Raw genomic sequence first — 19,168 nt, 5'->3', positions numbered from 1 at the left:
GCAATCTGATTCCAAGATTTGAAAAGTTATACAGTGCCTAACAGGTGCTCAGATTCCAGAAGTCATTATGATTATTTTAAAGAAATTAATCTTTTCTTTCAATTTCTGTCTATTTCTTTAATAGAAATGGATTTAGATCATAGACAATTATTTAGTTGCTTGGACCTAACTAAATAAACAGGACTGTTACAGTTTTGTTTGTTTTCCAAACGGGCTCCATGAAGATATAACCAAGATACTAAGGGATCTGTGAACTGAGACAGAACCACTGTGTGAATGTAAAGCAAGGTATATACTGAATGGCTTAAAGTTTCATAAAACTCAATAATAAAATTAAAAGACTAGAATCCCTAATCATAAACACAGATATGCCTGAAATTATAAAACATAGACTCACAATTACCATGGATTTAGTTAGTTAGCATTTGTTTATTTTGTTTTATTTATTTATTCATGAAAGACAGAGAGAGGCAGAGACATAGGCAGAGGGAGAAGCAGGCTCTTTGCAAGGAGCCCGATGCAAGACTTGATCCCAGGAACCTGGGATCACAACCTGGGTCAAAGGGAGACGTACAGCAACTGCGCCACCCAGGCATCCCAGTTAGTTGCCATTTGTAATCTGTAATATAAAGCACTGGTTCAGTTTGTGGTATCTAGAGTTAGACAGCCTTAGGTTCAAAACCATTTTGCCAAAATTATGCACTTTTCCTCTTTAAATTTCAGTTTCTTCATACGTAATAATGAGAATAATAATAGTACTTGTTTTATAGTAAGTACTATAAAGGTTAAATGAAATAAAGCATGAAAACTATACCTAGCACAGAAGTGCTCAGGAAGGTACTAGCTATCATTATCACATTCATCATCATTATTAAAACACATTCTTCAGAGAGTTGCACTTCCAGATTAACAAACTAGGTATTCTCACCTAGTTTGTTGTCTTTGGTAAGACCAATCTTACCAAAAGTATGCCTTAAAGAGTCAGATAGGGTATATAAAAAATATATTTTTAAGGCGCCAGAGGCTACTGAGGTAGTAAACACGTCATGATTAGGAAAGGAAGTCAACACAGAGAGGCACTTGAGGGCAATTTTGTTCTCAAGGCTTTTGTCAATGTCAAAAGCATGGTTGAGAGGCTGAAAAGAAGAGCAGAGTTCTTAATAAATGTATAGTGCTGGGGCATGAAAATTAACGTTCAGAGCCTACCAAGGAGAATTCAAAGTTTGATATGGGTTGGGACTTCAAAGGTTATGCCCTTATAGCAAGTATAAATCTAGATATATACCATCACTCACAAGAGATAAAGCCATTTGAAATCATTTCACTCTATTACTTGGTTTACAATGATCTGGCTGCTAGTGCTCCTAGACTTGCTGCCTGAAACAAGCAAAAATTAATCTTTTTTTGGAATATCACTGAGATTCTCAAGTTATCTCTATTATTTTTCATATACAGCATATGGGACACAATAAAAAATATCCAGGTACATGAGAAGACAATAACACCAAGTATCCGGAGGCCAAGAAAAACAAACAGAAATCTGATCAACTCAGAGAATTCAGAGAACAGGATTTCCTAGGTGAGCTTAAAAACTATTTTGTTTAATACTACCAATAAACTAAAAAACAATATTGAGAATGTCAGCAAAAAGGAGAAATAAAAATATCTCAGCAGAAATTCCAGAACTAAAAAATACAATCACTGAAATTAAGAATGTAGTGGATGGACTTAAAAGCAAACCATGCGCAACTGAAAAAAAATTAGTGAACCATAAGCGAGGTGAGAAGAAAATATCCAAACTAAAAAATATGGAAGAGAGAAAAGAGTAAAAGTGATATATAGGATATGATAAAATATCCAGCATACAGGAATCTGGAGCCTCAGAATGATAGGATTAAAAAAATAGACGCAAAAGCAATACAGTTGCTGAAAAAATTCCAAAACTGAGTAAAGACATTAAATCTTAGATTTAAAAAACACTACAGGGGCACCTGGGTGGCTCAGTCAGTTAAGTGTCTGCTTTCGGCTCAGGTCATGATCCCCAGGGGCCTGTGATCTAGATAAATAAAATCTTCAAACAAACAAACAAACAAAGAAAAGAAAATGTGGGTATTTAAAAAAAATAAATAAACTCCAAACAGGGTAAATACAAACAAAACCGTACCCAAGCACGTAATAGTAAAAACTGCGGAAAACAAAAGCAAAAAATCTTAAAAGCAGCTAGAAATAAAACAAAACAAGGTACAAATATACTGACTGCAGAAATCTCAAGAGAAACAATGAAAGCCAGACTATTCTACAATGGTATCTCTAACACAATGAAAGAAAACTGTCAACCTAGAAACCTACACCTAGCAAGAATTCTCTTCAAAAGAAAAGGTGAAATAGACATTTTTAAATAAACAAAAACTCAAAATATATCACCAGTAGATCCACAAAAAGTATGATATATTAAGTAGTGTATTCTTTAGCAGAGAGAAAACGCTTTAAGAAGAAAACTCAGAGGGGCGCCTGGGGGTCAGTTAGTTTAGCATCTGTCTTCGGCTCAGGTCATGATCTCAAGATCCTGGGATGGAGCCCAGCATCAGGCACCCTGCTCAGTGGGGAGCCTGCTTCTTCCTCTCCCTCTGCCTACTGTTCCCCCTGCTGTGCTCTCTCAGGGCTCTCTCTCTCTCACTGTCAAATAAAGTCTTTAAAAAGAAGAAGAAGAAAACTCAGAGATGCAGTAAGAAATGTTTTCTGTTTAAACAGTTGTAATAAATGATGCCTCCTGGAGTTTAAATACACAACAATTAAATTACACAACAATAGCATTGGAGTTGGGGGGAGGGGTTGTTAAATGTATTAAGGTGAAAAATTCTTTCACAACCCTGGAAGTTGTAACAATACTACTTCATGAGGGCACCTGGGTTGCTCAGTTGGTAAACTGTCTGTCTGGCACAGGTCAGATCCTGGGGTCCTGAGACTGAGTCCTGTGATGGGCTCCCTGCTCAGTCTGCTTCTCCTTCTCCCTCTGCTGTTCCTCCTTCTCATGGTCTCTCCTTTCAAATAAATCAACAAAATCTTTAAAAAGAAATTCTATGTTATATCATACTTTAATAAATCTTAGGTAGATAGTATAGACTTTTGGGTAACCACACACAAAAAGGTAAAGACTTAAACATAACAAGGTGGTGATGGGAGGTAGGAGTAGAGATGCCGTAAGAAAAAATAATCAAACTGAAATAAAACAAGCAATAAAAGAACAAGTAACAAAATGGGAACATGAATAAAAAATAGTAAAATGGTAGATTTAAACAAAAATTATCAAAGTCTATTTTTTAATGATACAACTACAGTTGACCTTTGAACAACTCAGGTTTGAAATGCATGGATCCATTTATATACAGATTTTTCACAGTACCTAATCACGTACCTGAGGTACGTAAATGTATTTCCGCTTCCTTATGATTTTCTAATAACATTTCCTTTTCTCTACCTTTATTGTAGTAATAGAATATATATACAAATACAAAATTTGTGTTAATTTACTATTTATGTCATTGGTAAGGGTTCTTACTGATAGACTATTAGTCTTAACTATTAGTAGTCAAGTATTTGGAGGATCAAGTTACATGAAGATTTTCAATTGTGGGGGAGAGGGTTATTCAAGGGTCAACTTACATGCAAATAGCAAGAAACAACCTTTAAATATGAAATTTGAAAGTACAAAGAAAAAAGATATATAGATGTCAACAAAAGAAACTGGTTTAATACCAGGCAAAGTAGAGTTTGAGGCAAAATATAATAGCTAGATTTGGGACAGTGTTCTATAAAAGTGAAAGGAGAGGGGTGCCTGGGTGGCACAGTCAGTTAAGAGCCTGACTCTCGGTTTTGGCTCAGGTGGTGTGATCTCAGGATTGTGAAATCCAGCCCCAGGACAGGCTTCATGCTCAGTGGGGAGTCTGCTATTGATTCTCTCTCCCTTTCCCTCTCCTTTTGCCCCTCCTGCTCATGCTCATTCTCTCTAAGATAAAAAAATAAATCTTTAAGAAAAAGTGATAGTGATAAGATATTGGTAAAAGGGGAATTTGTACAAGGATTCTACTTCTTTGTATTCTTGGCATTTCAACGCACATACCACATACCTTTAACATTAGACCTGAGACACTAGAGATGCTTTAGTTCAATTATCCATATGGAAATAAAAAAAGAGGAAATAAGATTTTCTTCTTCATAAAAAGAAAAAAGGATGCCCAGATTTACATTATATCACTCATTAGTGGAGAGTTTTGTTCATATTAGCATTTAGACTCTCCAATACCACGTTGCATGGTTTCTGTTTCCTTTTACTTCTTGTTAGGTTTCTTTCAAGTCTATCCTCCTTCCTTCCTTTCCTCTCTCTTTCCCTTCCTTTCTTCCTTCTTTCTTTCCTTCCCTCTTCCCCTCTTTTCCTCTCCCTTCCCTTCCCTTCTCTTCTCTTTTCTTTTTTGGGGTCATTTGTAATTAAAGAATAATTATCAGTTTCTGCTGCTCTCTAAAACTTAAAACTTCTCACTCATTCTTTTTTCTGGACTACTTTTATACTCAAGTAAAATATTTCAAGTTAATTCCCTAGAATATCAACAAGTATAGTATATAACTCACACATAGCACTTAGTATATGTTAGGCTCTATTCTATATATCTATTAACTCATTAAATCCCCATAATCAGTATTTTTGATAAGTATTATTATTATTTCTATTCTATCAATATATACAATAAAGCATAAAGGAACTCAGCAACAAGATCACACATACAAAGAGAGACTAGGACTGGAACCTAGGCTTCAGAGTCTGGGCTTTTTAACTAACTAAAAGAAATTCTTCTCTGGGATTTACCAAAAACCACATGTCTGACCTTGGCAAGACACTTAACATTTCTTCATCTCCCTCTCAATACAAAGAAATGAGGAATTTAACAAATACTATCTAAAGTTTTTTTTAATTTTTAAAAAATTGATTTTTAATAGCAAAGTTTTATTATGTAATTATACCCTCAACCCTAGATAAATTAAATGAACACCAGGCCTCTCCAGATAGTTAGAAGCAGTTATTGTTTTTGGCTTCAATATATTTCTAACAGTCATTTCTAGTTTTCCCTCCAAATCCCTTCCTCTCTTACAAAATCATAGAAATTTTCAATTGAACACATGTTCACAGTAGCTTAAGACGATATTTCCCATGTGCACCTGGGTGCCTCAGTTAGTTAAGTGTCTGCCTTGGGCTGAGGTCATGATCCCAAGGTCCTGGGATTGAGTTCCATGTCAGGCTCCCTGCTCTCCCCTACTCCCCTCTCATATTCACTCTCTCAAATAAATAAAATCTTAAAAAAAAAAACCCACAAACTACATTTCTCAGCCTCTCCTATAGCTAGAGATGGCATATGGCTAAGTTCTGGCCAATAAGATCTGAATATTGTTGATATGTACAACTTCTAGGTCATTCCTTTCAACAAAAAGGGTATGCCCTCTCCTAGCCCTTCTTTCCTCTTTCTAGCTGACTGGAATACAAGTAAAACTGACCATTAGATAAAGACTGTGTTGAAGCTGGCACAAGAAAGGAGAAGTCTGATTTTCTGATATTTGATGGGCCCTTAACCCAGCCCAGACATGAGTGAAAAATAAACTTCTATCTTATGGGGTCGGGAGAGTCTCTCAAGTTCAGTCACTGACCGACCACAAATTTTACTTAGTTCAGAACTAGAAAGTACATTATCATAAATTGGATTATAGCTATAATTAGGGAATATGTTTCTATCCCCCCTCTTAACTTCAAAATAAACATAATAAATATAATGCAAATAAAAAAGCTACAAAAATTTGAAATACCATTAAACTCCCTTATAATATAAAGTCATGATACATTTAATATTAAAGTACATATATGTTCTGCACATTGATTATACAAGGCTTATATGTAAACATAAAAACACATGTATCACTATTATATATGGCATATCATAAATAAGACCTATGATTAACATGTCAGCTACAATGTGGCTAACCATTTAATTAATATGGTTAATTAATAAGTTTGCTTATCCTCTTGAAACTTAATTAAAGTGGGTTTTTCTTGTTTCTCTATTTTTATAAAATGAGATTCCATTGTTTTCTTAAAAATCAGGCCAGGAAAGCTTAAACTATAAACTTCTCTTAAATACTTCCCTGAATGCAGTCATTTTATTGACTAGACAGCTGTATTTTGGAAAAGCACCCTGAATTTCTTCTTTACTACCCTTTAGTTTGGCATTTGATGACAAACTTGATGTGCTATGGATAATTAATTCAGGAAACTAACCAGAATTCTAAGTGAAATTACATTAAATCTAAATAGTTGAGTCCACCTGGATTCATGTGTTTCTAATGAACACCTGAAGGAGGTTTTAAAAAAATTCTTCTCAAAATTAACTAAGAGAAACCAAAACAACTCTAGAATTGTCAAATCTCCAAGTTGTGATTTAGTCACCAATCACAAAACTCTACACACTAAACTGAAAAGCAAAGAGGCAAAGTCTTAGACCTGGCCGTATCTGATTCCTTTCTGAGCCGTGCACTATGGGTTCCACTCTCGTCTAGATGTCTGGATGCACACTGACTTTAAGAACTCCTCACCTCAAACTTTTTTTTCCATTTATATGAATCCACTTTGAAATGTATTAATTTTTTCTGCTTTTGCTGTAAGTCTGGAAGTTCTCCTATCTTGCGTCTATCTCTGATTCTTGGCATTTGTGCAGGAGAAATGCCTGTCTCCGCTGAGCAAGGAGAAACATCACTCTCCAATTGGAGCTACATTAATCAGTAAGGTGTTCGGTTTCCCAATGATATACTACCATGCTAAACTAATCTGAGCTCTCTTCTTACGCTGCTTAACGTTGTATATTTTCATTGACTCACTGGCCCTGAGGAGACTCTTTTCTTAACATAAAACATTTATACTGATAAATAGTTATCAAATCAGACGATATGTCATATGCCCTTCAAGTGAAAAATTTCTCAACATTCAGAGATTACTGAAAAGTTGCAGATTATTTAGAGAGAAAATACAATATGATTTCCTCAAAATAATAATGAAAACCCTATGCCATTATGTGGCTCTGAAATTACACCCTAACAGTGGCCATCAGTGACTAGGTTACAGACAAAGAATTGAGAAGAGACTTAAAATATCCAATAATGGCTTGCAAAGAAAAAAAAAGTATAAGAACAAAATTAGAAGGAGGGGAAAGTCATTTGTCTTGAAAATCCAATAAAACTGATTGATATTTTACCATATAAAAATTACAATTTCCACATAACTGAGCCAAAAAGTTTAATAGTAGCCCCCACATAAATTATGTCCACCTCTTTTGCCTCATGTTGAGATGAACTTTCAAATGTAATACAATAACTTAGTAAAAATAGTAGGATATTAGTTATAAAAGCAATAGCAGAGGTAGCAGCTAACATTATTAAATGCTTACTATATACCAGATTGTGTTAAAACATTATATGAATCAATCATATTTTTAAAAAAAATTTTTGCAATGTAATCAAACTACAGTATCACTTTAGTTTCACGTGTACAACATGATTCAACAACTCTATGGATTACCTATGCTAGTCACAATAAGCCCAGTCATCTTTGTTAAATTACCTATTAGATATCAGATATATACTAGCAGCCCCATTTAACAAAGAAAAAGACTTAGAGCATTTAAGAAACATGTCCAAAATCGACAGTTTGTAAATGATTCAAATGGGATTTAATCCCACGTAGACAGACCAAGAGTATACTTACAAACTTTTCAAAACTATAGTAAGAGCATGTCATAATTTTATAATTACTCAAATTTTCCCATATTCAGCAATTACATTTGTGTAGACTAAATAACAGGTAAAAAAAAAAACACATTACTACTTCCAAATATCAAAGGCTGCTTGAACTACAGAGCCATAGGAGTCCCACACACACTGACATCCTTCTGTGAAGCAATCTTGTCATTGTTCTTGCTTGCCATTCCAACATCCCAAAGAAATTCAGTGCTTGGCATTACAAAAACCAACTGGCTCTTTATGTTAATTAGAAAATAAATTTTACTTATAAAGAGATGCTATATGATTGAATTTAAATTGTTTCTAGATTTTTTTTAAAGATTTTATTTTATTTATTCATGAAAGACACAGAGAGAGAGAGAGAGAGGCAGAGACACAGGCAGAGGGAGAAGCAGATTCCACACAGGGAGCCCGATGTGGGACTCGATCCCGGGACTCCAGGATCACGCCCTGCGCCAAAGGCAGGCGCTAAACCACTGAGCCACCCAGGGATCCCCTGATTCTAGATTTTTTAAAGTAGTCTCTACACCCAATCACAACCCTAAGATCATCTTGGGGCTTGATCTTCCAAACTAAGCCAGCCAGGCGCCCAAGAGATTTTTTTTTAAAGGTATGGAGATGTAATAAGAACAAAGGAAAGAGCCAAAGATAAAAAGTACTAAAGGTGTAGAAAGTAAAATAAATAAATAAATAGAAAGAAAGAAAGAAAGAAAGAAAGAAAGAAAGAAAGAAAGAAAGAAAGAAAGAAAGAAAGAAAGAAAGATGTAGAAAGTGAGATGCCTGGCTGGCTCATTTGAAAGAATCTGGGACCCTTGATATCGTGGTTGTGAGTTCAAGCCCTACACAGGGTGTAAAGATTACTAAAATATCAATCAATAAACAAACTTTTTTTAAAAAGTGTGATAGGACAGCCCAGGTGGCTCAACGGTTTAGCGCCTGCCTTCAGCCCAGGGTGTGACCCTGAAGTCTGGGGATCAAGTCCCACTTCAGGCTCCCTGCATGGAGCCTGCTTCTCCCTCTGCCTGTGTTTGTGTCTCTCTGTGTCTCTCATGAGTAAATAAGTAAAATCTCAAAAAAAAAAAAAAAAAAAAGAAAGGTGTGATAAGCAATTTAAAGAATGCAAAAGGGGCTATGTAAAAACCGGAAAAAGAAAAGCAGAATATTTAAGAATGGGAAAGATTAAAAAAAGTAAATTACAAAAGTAAACTTCCAATTTACAAAGGTAACTTATACAAGTGAAAGTAAATCATAAAACATACTGATAGCAAAAATGAGAAAAGAGAAAAATCTGTGTCTATGACCATTCTTTTCTTGTAAACATCTGCTTACTATAGATATCATTAATTTTTTTTTTTTGTAGACTTCTATTCTTTGGTAGCTATTCAGACAGTGCTTACTGTTTTGTAGATCAGGAAAACACTAACAAGATACCCTACTACTCTACTCACATTATCTCTGTTAACATTTTTTTTTCTTTTTGAAGTACATAAACTAAAATTCAAGAGTCTAAATGGTTATATGAAATATTAAAAGTATTTTATCTTTATTTTATCTTACATGTATTTTATTAATATGCTATTAATCACTTCATATAGCTCTTCTGAACACTAGAAAGCATACTTTCTTTCAAAGTTAAATATATTACTTACAACTGACAGAAGCTCTTTCCAATCTACAATATCTTTGGTATAATAAAACCACAATAAAAAAGAATGATGCTTATTTGAAATTTGCTAAGAGAGTAGAACTTATAAGTTCTCATGACAAGAAAAGATATTCTAACTATATATGGTGACAGATGTTAACTACTCATAGTGGTGATTAAAACACAGTATATACAAATATCAAATCATTACACTGTACACCTAAAACTAATAATGTGAAATGTTAATTATACCTCAATCTTAAAAAAATGTTTTTCTGTTTGGTCCTTTTTGCAGGCTAACACTCCTTTACATGGATACCTCCCCATTCATTCTAAAATCTGGAATTTATTACTTATGAACAAACTTAAGAACAACACTTTAAACATAAGTATTTAATACAAACCCAAATTCAACCAAGAGGATACCTTATTTCACAGAATTAAAAATGTGTGATGATACTACAGCTTACTTAAAAACATCATTGATATTCCTTCTAATGCAGATGAAAATTTGATTATAAGTAAAATCTGCCTTTGTAAGACTATTCACAAACCCACTGATTCACAACTGGATAAACATTTATAAATTAACTTCTGAATGGTTGTAAATATGTCCAAGGAACCCAAGTGGAAACAGACATAAAACACAACTCACTTTGGAAAAAACAAAAACAAAAACAAAAAAACAAACCAACTTCATGTTTTATACATGTTTGAGAATAGCTATCCAAAAAAAAAAAAAAAAGTCATCCATTATGTCAAACTAGTTACCCAAAAAGCTTGAAAGCCTTCTTAAGTTATACAGAATTTTTATAGCTCAAAATCGAAACAGTAATGATCTTCCTATCATTGTAATTTGGTTCTAGACATAACTTCAGTTTTTAAAAGTTGAGGGGAATTTTTAATATATTGAAGAGCTACTGCATAATAAAAATGGAACTTATTTAAGTCATCAGCTATGTAAATTGTCAATTGATTGCTATTAAAAAATAAAGCAAGGGGTGCCTGGGTGGCTCAGTAGGTTAAGTATCTGCCTGTTGATTTCAGATCAAGTCAGGATCTCAGGGTCTTGGGCCTGAAGCCTGCTTAGTGCTCTACGCTGGGCATAGAGCCTGCTTAAGATTCTCTCTCTTCCTCTCCCTCTGCCCCTCCCCACTCTGCTGGTACATGCATGCACTCTCTAAAAAAATTAAAATTTAAAATGTATTTATTTATTTATTTTACTTTTATTTTATTTTTTAATTTTTATTTTATTTTATTTATGATAGTCACACAGAGAGAGAGAGAAAGAGAGAGAGAGAGAGAGGCAGAGACACAGGCAGAGGGAGAAGCAGGCTCCATGCACTGGAAGCCCAACGTGGGATTCGATCCCAGGTCTCCAGGATCACGCCCTGGGCCAAAGGCAGGTGCTAAACCGCTGTGCCACCCAGGGATCCCTATTTTACTTTTAAAAAAGATTTTATGTATTTATTCATGAGAAACACAAAGAAAGAGGCGGAGACATAGGTAGAGGAAGAAGCAGGCCCCTTGCGGGGAGTGCAAGGCAGGACTCGATCCCAGGACCCCAGGATCACACTCTGAGCCAATGACAAATGCTCAACCACTGAGCCACCCAGGCATCCCAAATTAAGCACTTCTTTTTGATGTAAATTTACCAGGAAAGAAAGCGAAAAGTTGACATTAATTGGAAGATATTTTAATAATATGTAACTGGCTAAGGATTAAGAGCTGTGTTATGGACACATACAGGGAAAATAAGGATAGCTAGCTTCCAGAACATTTCTTAAAGAGCTGTAGAAGTCACAGCCACCCTTACTATCTGAGATCCCATACCACATTTAATTAAATATTTAAAAATGCACCTATAAAATTTAAAATTTAAAAATAAAAAGAACTCTGGTCATTAAGGGCACTGTTACCTGAGAACACTCAAGGAACAGACTCTAGGGATGCCTGGGTGGCTCAGCGATTGAGCATCTGCCTTTGGCTCAGGGCATGATCCTGGAGACCTGGGATAGAGTCCCACATCGGGCTCCCTGCATGGAGCCTGCTTCTCTCCCTCTGCCTATGTCTCTGCCTCACTTTCTTTCTTTCTCTCTCTCTCTCTGTTTCTCACGAATAAATAAATAAATCTTAAAAAAAAAAAAAGGAATAGACTCTAGAATGTGTCAGGTAAAAATTAACTTCTAATAACTTAAAATCATAGTACCTTAGAAAAAAAACAACTTGTACTTTTCCCATGCATGATCCACTCAGTCTGGCCAGGAGGAAGAAGATACAAAGAAGCAGTCAAGCACCAGGGATCCAGTGATTGAGTCCCATGTCAGTTCCCTGCATGGAGCCTGTTTTTCCCTCTGCCTCCCTCTCTCTCTCTCTCTCTCTCTCTCTCTCTTTGTATCTCTCATGAATAAATAAATAAAATCTTAAAAAAAAGCAATAGTCAAGCAGTAACACTAATAAACTAGATTGAACTTCTTGCCATCACTTCTTGGCAAGGGATAGACCCCAAGGTTATGCTACCTTTTCTGATACTGCTTCTCTCTGCTGTCATACTCTCCTATGCGTATTTCCCAATGGAAAATGGGCCTATCAATCAACTTTAATGAAATAAATCTGCTCTCCATTCTAAAATATATAAATAATCTTTAGAAAAAAATCTGTCAGCACAAAGTAAATTAGAAGCTGAAGGAATTAAAAATATTTATACATGTTTATACTTGTGTGTGTGTGCTATACTTTAATAAAAATTCATTTTTTACTTTAAAGATGAGGAAGTGAGCCCCAGACAGGTTCATTAACACACTGCTTATGTTACATGGTCACATGGCACAGAAATGGTAGAACCTGGATATAAACCTGCATCTATCCATCTGTCTGACTCCAAAGACACTGGCGGCATTTGGTAATGATACTATACTGTCTTCCACTCAAATTAAGTACATCAATAAGGCTTGAATAACCAGTCAGGCCTATATACTAGGCATTGTGCTAGGTACCAGAAGTTTATGACTATAGAGTGGTAATAAATTATGCCAATAATTAAAATTTATTTTTGTTCATAACCATTGCTATATATGCATAAGTAAAAGGTAAGTTCTATATAGAAGTATATCCTCTGAGGTAATCAAATAAGGCCTTATGAAGAAAATTATGTCTAGGAAAGGAGTTCAAAGGATGAATTAAGTTTAACAGGTAGAGAGAGGAGTTGGCCATTAGAAAATATCAGGGAAACATTTCTAAAGCCACATGACTGAGAAAGGGCTGGATTTTTAAAAGCAATGAGTTTGAGCAAAGCTTTAATGCATATACACAGGAAAATCTGCAAGCAAACTTGGCTGAAGTAGACAGGCGTAGAAACTGAATGAACCAAGAATAGAGATAATCAGGAAACAATGTTAGGTAAAGAAATCTGGATTTCTCCCTGAAAGTACTAAGAGATCATTAAACATTTTTGAATAGAGGAATTACTTGAGTAAAGTAATAATTTGGGAACTCTTAGTTTGGTAGCAGGGAAGGTGGCAAGAGACAAAAGATTATTTAGAGGATGATGGCAGAGAGAGGGAAGAGTCAAATATCAGTTTCAAATCCTGGGAGAATAGAAGAAAAATGACATCAGAAATAGAATTATGAATGCTAGAAGGGGCAACAAGATTCTTACTGTTTCTTCATCAAGTTTTGTTCATTTGTTTAGGTTCAGTTAGTGGTAGGGTGATTTTAATTATTTTTAAATCACTGAATTTAAAGTGGCAGAATGATATACAAACATAAAAGTCCAATAGACCAACTGGAGAAGTAAGGTTAAAGCTTGGGAGGAACCTGAGAATCATCCTAATGAGGATAATAAAATCGATTATGAGAGAAAAAGAGAAAAATCAACATGGCAGCAGTTCTGAATGTTAAGGTATAAGAGGAGGATTGACAAAGGAAAAAAGAAGTCAAATTACATTAAAATATGCACACCTCATTAAGGATGATTTAAAGATGAGTAACTTCATTATGTTTCTAATTTTAATCTTGGCTGTTTCTGTCCTCATCTACTGTAGAAACAGGAGTGGGCATATTCTGGTCATAAAAGATACGGATTCTATCCTATAGTTTCAAGTAGCTAACAGTAAAAATAGCGCCTCGCCCCTCAGAGAAAGGAAAGGAAGCTGCAGAACAGCCCCAAGGTGCTACCCAGTTAATAGTTTAGCCTGTTTCTGTCGGACTTCTGTCAGCAACAGTTTTCAAATTAATTATAATATACGGTCATTAAGTTCATGACAAGAATGCATTACAAATAGGCCTCTACTGCACCACAGATATATTCATAACAATGTACCAGTAAGTAATTTTTTTTTTCATTTAGGAGATGTTTTATCCTAATTTCTGATCTTAATTTGGCAGCAAATCAACAATTCAGTTTTCAGTTTATCTGCCCTCTAGCCCCAGCTGAGTTAATGTTCTAGAAATAACATTTATTGCATTAAGAAACCTTACTATTTCAATAAGCCTTGAAGAAATTTTCTGTAAAACAAACAAATTACTACTTTAGGTTTCCATTTTGAAAATTTGAATTTTAGGGAAGGGGTGGTATGAGGCTGGGCTAAGAGGCTTTTCATAGAATAAAAATACCTGTATTTCTATTAAATTATAGTATCTATAAGTCAAGACATTAAACTAGAACTACAGAAATGGTTTACTACTGTTGAATTTTTTTTTTAAAGAGAAATCTGGCTAACTGTATAGCAATTATAACAAAAAAAAAGGGGCTGTGCTGGTAGGAGAAAATACAGAGTAAGAGTGATATATCCTAAATAGTGGAGAAAGTTTATTAGGTCACACTCTTGGCTTTGTTCAGGTTGACAGTAAAATACCATTATCCATGTTAACCCCAAATTCAACTCAAGCTCATGAGTACCTCCTGAGACAAACCTACAGGGAAGAAGGATAAAGAAGGTGACAACTCACCAAAAGACAGCAACGGCAAAATCAAAATACATACCGGCTTTCTATGTTCTAATTTCAGACTGCAAATCTTAACTTTTGGCTGGGAAAAGGGCATCACTCTCTAGTATCTTAATCCTGTATTTTCATATCCTCACATTTTATTGTTTTTCTGTTTTATATTAGAATTATTACGTAACTCTGGTAATTTGGTTGTGGATGAGAAACACTGATATCTTATTAGAGATGATGATGATATAGGTATCTTAAAAACAGTCTCAGACTTAGCATCTTACCTCAGTGTATGTCTGTTCAATGTCAAGGTATTTATTAGGCAAAATATTTTAACTGGGAGTCTCCTTAAAAAAAAAAAAATCCCATGTGTGAGGAAAAACAATGTTTTGTGAATAGAAGGCAAGAACATTCAATGACACCATATGTTATACTCTGGTTTCTCTTCAGATTGAATAAATCTTTCACCTTTTACTAAACAACAACAACAACAAAAACAAAACAAAACAAAACAAAAACAAACACATACACACACAAAAATAAAAACCCCACAGAATGTGAACTGGTGCAGCCACTCTGGAAAACTGTGTGGAGGTTTCTCAAAGAGGTAAAAATAGACCTGCCCTACGACCCAGCAGTTGCACTGTTGGGGATTTACCCCAAAGATACAGATGCAGTGAAATGCAGGGACACCTGCACCCCGATGTTTATAGCAGCAATGGCCACAATAGCCAAACTGGAAGGAGCCTCGGTGTCCATCGACAGATGAATGGATAAAGAAGATGTGGTTTATGCATACAATGGAATATTACTCAGCTATTAGAAATGACAAATACCCACCGTTTGCTTCAACGTGGATGGAACTGGAGGGTATTATGCTGAGTGAAGTAAGTCAATCGGAGAAGGACAAACATTATATGTTCTCATTCATTTGGGGAATATAAATAATAGTGAAAGGGAATATAAGGGAAGGGAGAAGAAATGTGTGGGAAATATCAGAAAGGGAGACAGAACGTAAAGACTGCTAACTCTGGGAAACAAACTAGGGGTAGCAGAAGGGGAGGAGGGCGGGGGGTGGGAGTGAATGGGTGACGGGCACTGGGGGTTATTCTGTATGTTGGTAAATTGAACACCAATAAAAAATAAATTTAAAAAAAATTTTAAAAAATTTTAAAAAAGGAAAAAATAAAAATAAAACCCCACAAAAAAAACCAATGACACCATATGTTAACACCCCCTGGTGATTTTATAGTGCTTAGCCTCTATCCACTATTATCCCAGTTTTCTATTTTTTAAGGCACATATGATTACAGATAATCTTCAATATAATTATGTTCATGATGAGGGTCTTTAGGTCACTTAAATTCTCAAATCTAAAAATGAAGAAAAAAATATAGACCAAATATAAAACATTCTGCTTTGCTACCTAGAATGCCAAGAAATCCAGGAGAAAATTAAGTAAAAACACAGATTTTAGGGTGCATAGATGACTCAGTCATTTAAGTGTCCCACTCCTGGTTTCAGCTCAAGTTATGATTTCAGGGTCATGGGGTTGAGCTTTCCACCAGGCTCTGCAATCAACGGAGTCTGCTTGAGATATTCTCTTTCTGCTCGTCCCCTGCTCATGCTTGCAAGAGCTCTCTCTCTTGCTCTCTCATATAAATAAATAAATAAAGTCTTAAAAAAAAAAAAAAAGAAGCCCACAGACTTTTAGGTCAAATATACAGTCCACTACTGTGGTTCTCGTAGGTACATTTATGGTCTACTACTTGACAGGCATCAACTGATTACAATTCAATCATAGTATTTATTGTCAAGATTCTATAATAAACAGAAAAGGATTAGTGAATAAAGTGTAAGTAACATTAAGAGTCCCTGAGGTGCAAAATATGAAGCTGGAAGTAATCACGAGCATATAATCCTTGAGGATATGTGTAGCAATATTAAAGAGGCCACAGGATGGAGAGAAGGCTTGAAGTAACATCTGGGTTAAATGTAAAATGAAGCTAATTGACTAGATGATCCAAAAAGTCACTTATAGCCTTAAAAATCTGTTACTTTATACCTTACCATTTTGTGGAGTGTGTACCATGTTAATAGGGGTCTTCAGAGCTAAGAGATCCAGCGGCAATAAGAGTAACTACTAAGTTGAAAAATTTAATTTCAGCCTTTTAAAAACAGTAGTGAGAAAAAAACAGTAACTTTTGCCAATGAAAGACAGAGGACAATGTTTCTGCTTGGGAAAATCTATTACTTATAGCCTCTTGTTGCCTAAAACCGAGGATAGTACAATGATTTTTTTTTAAGTATATGAGTACAAGAGATAAAGTGCATTTTATGTTTTGTAGAAAAATCTAACAAGAATAGTCTTATTCTCATAATACAGCCTCTCTCTGTGTTTTGCTTCCTCAATATTTCCCATTTGACTGGCTCCTTTCAAGCAAGGCTATGTGCAGAAAAGCAATCTAAAACATGAGAAGGTCATATAATTGCTTCAAAAACAAATACCTGCATTAACTTAAACTTTATTCTAGCTATAAATTCAAACTAAAAAAAATTTTTTTAAAGATTTTATTTATTTATTTTACAGAAAGAGAGAGAGAAAGCATAAGCAGGGGATGGCAGAGAGGGAGAAGCAGGCTCCCTGCTGAGCAAGGAGCCCAATGGGGAGTTCAATCACAGGACCCTAGGATCATGACCTGAGTTGAAAGGAGACACTTAACCAACTGAGTCACCCAGGTGCCCCTAAAAGTTTTTTAATTCGGAAATTTAAATGTAAAGCTTACTAGATCTAAAATACATAAATGTTCTTATCAGTAGTAATCAAGTTCTATCTCAGCTAAGGCTTTACTCTTCCCCAGTTTTTCAAAGGGCTTCTTAAACTGAATCTCAAAGTAAATAGCTTTTCCCCTGAAATATAAGTGCAGTTTGTTTAAGTATTAAGTTTAAAGCTCTGGTTGTTTTGTCTAAGAAAAGCCGTATGCACAAGACGAAAGTATTCCTTTGTTTAGGGGTTCAGCTCTATGAGTTGCCACTTTTTTCTCTTTTCAAATTGTAAAAAAATATATTAAAAATAAAATAGTTAACAAAATTAAGTTCTCTTTATTTTGATGAATTATACTTTAAACAATTTATGTCACAAAGGGGCGACTTCTCCCATTTGAACCATTTAAAAATATTTGGTTCAATATGTATTCTCCTAAATTCACAAAAAGCAAGCATTCTTCTGAAAATACTTTATATTAAATCTAATGTATATGTACTCAATTTTTGTATTAGACTTCTACTAAACAGCACAATTCTCTAACACATATCTCTCATTTATAGAATATATACAAGTACACAAATGTTAAGAAAGTTTTGTAATGATTTTTGACATTTGATAGTAAACACATATGATCAGATATTACTATCTTATTTAACATATAAATAACATCTTAAAATATAAATAAAAAATGAAGGAACTATTCTGAAAACTAGTTAATCAAACCCATGAATAGGTGCTATGACATGTGTGTTTCTCCTTCATTTAAAAGTTGACACTGACACATTTTCCATCTGAAATATGGCTTTCTAACACAGCCCAATGAGTTTTAGAAGATATTAGATGACTAGAAATAGTTATAAAAACTATTACTAAGCTACAGTTTCTTGACTTTTAAAAAAACATACGGCATTTTTGTTCATAATTACCAAAGGCCTTCTCATTCCAGAAATTTCCACCCATTGTAATTTTCTAGCTTTTCTTATTTCAAATTCAGCTTCACCAAATATAATTTTCTACCTAAGTAGTGTTAATTCACCAGATACTAAATACAATATTTGAATACTGAATTTTTAAATATAATAACTATATAATAGCATATCAATATTTTACCCTATAGTAAAAATTAATTTGAAAAAGGTTAGTATAACATTAATATGTATTTTTTAATGAATTTTAAGGATATTTCTATGGACATCAGAAATCTAGAGAGAAGAGAATACATCAGCCAATTGTTGAGCTATTTGTTAATAGTTATGTGGTTTTTTTTTAATGATAATCATCAGTGACATATTCAAATATTTGATCTAAAATTTTTAACATTTCATACTGTTTACCAAGAGTTTTACTGCATTATTAGATAATGATTATTTAGCTATATTTCTAATAGTCTTGCAATATATCTTATATTTGAAAGAATTAGAAAATAAACTCAATTTTCATAAGTCAAATATTAATAAACAATTATAATGTGCTAAGCAGCTACTGGCTAGGCACTGGGCATTCACCTCTCTTCCCTGACCCACCAAATCCCTTATTAGCACAAAGAAAGGACTTCTGTTATATAGCTTTGCTACCCTGTAATTGACAACTCTTTAAATTTTATTTAACCTTAGAAATATATATATTGCAAAGAAACAAAAGTACAGAAGATTTATTTTTTATAAAAGTTGCTCTCCAAATAGTTGAGTGGTGTGCCAGAGGAAAACACAGGAAACAAATGCCAAATAAAGAAGCTATATGATATGAAGAAGCAGGAAAACCCAAACCAATACATATGTAAATGCTAGATGCCTATACTAGAATATAAAAATGACTACAATGTTTAGCAGCAAGAAGACCTTCTGGTATGAATATTCAGTCAGGTACTAGGAGAACAAGTAAAGAAAAATGAGGAAGATACATAATAATGCTGTGCCCAGAACTTCTATACATAATAAAAATTATATGTTAAGTATATGCTTGATGTAACTCATTAGGATGAGACA

General features: G+C 34.3%; 1 protein-coding gene and 2 long non-coding RNA genes across 11 annotated transcripts in view; all 3 read right to left on the bottom strand.

Moving 5' to 3' along the window:
* The window catches only part of SSBP2 (single stranded DNA binding protein 2), a 302,263-nt gene that overhangs the window by 138,752 nt on the left and 144,343 nt on the right, over window positions 1-19,168 (bottom strand). The window lies entirely within an intron of this gene.
* LOC140614321 (uncharacterized) overlaps window positions 1-19,168 on the bottom strand; it is a 73,698-nt gene that overhangs the window by 29,455 nt on the left and 25,075 nt on the right. The window lies entirely within an intron of this gene.
* On the bottom strand, window positions 410-4,731 carry LOC140614317 (uncharacterized). The gene is made up of 2 exons (XR_012015218.1): window positions 2,906-4,731; window positions 410-619 (listed from the first exon to the last, which is right to left on the bottom strand). It is a non-coding gene; the product is annotated as an uncharacterized lncRNA (long non-coding RNA).

Source organism: Canis lupus, chromosome 2 (genome assembly GCF_048164855.1).
Source record: "Canis lupus baileyi chromosome 2, mCanLup2.hap1, whole genome shotgun sequence".
NCBI lineage: Eukaryota > Metazoa > Chordata > Mammalia > Carnivora > Canidae > Canis > Canis lupus.
Note: the sequence above shows the minus strand (reverse complement) of the source record. Positions and strands in the feature narration are given on the sequence as shown.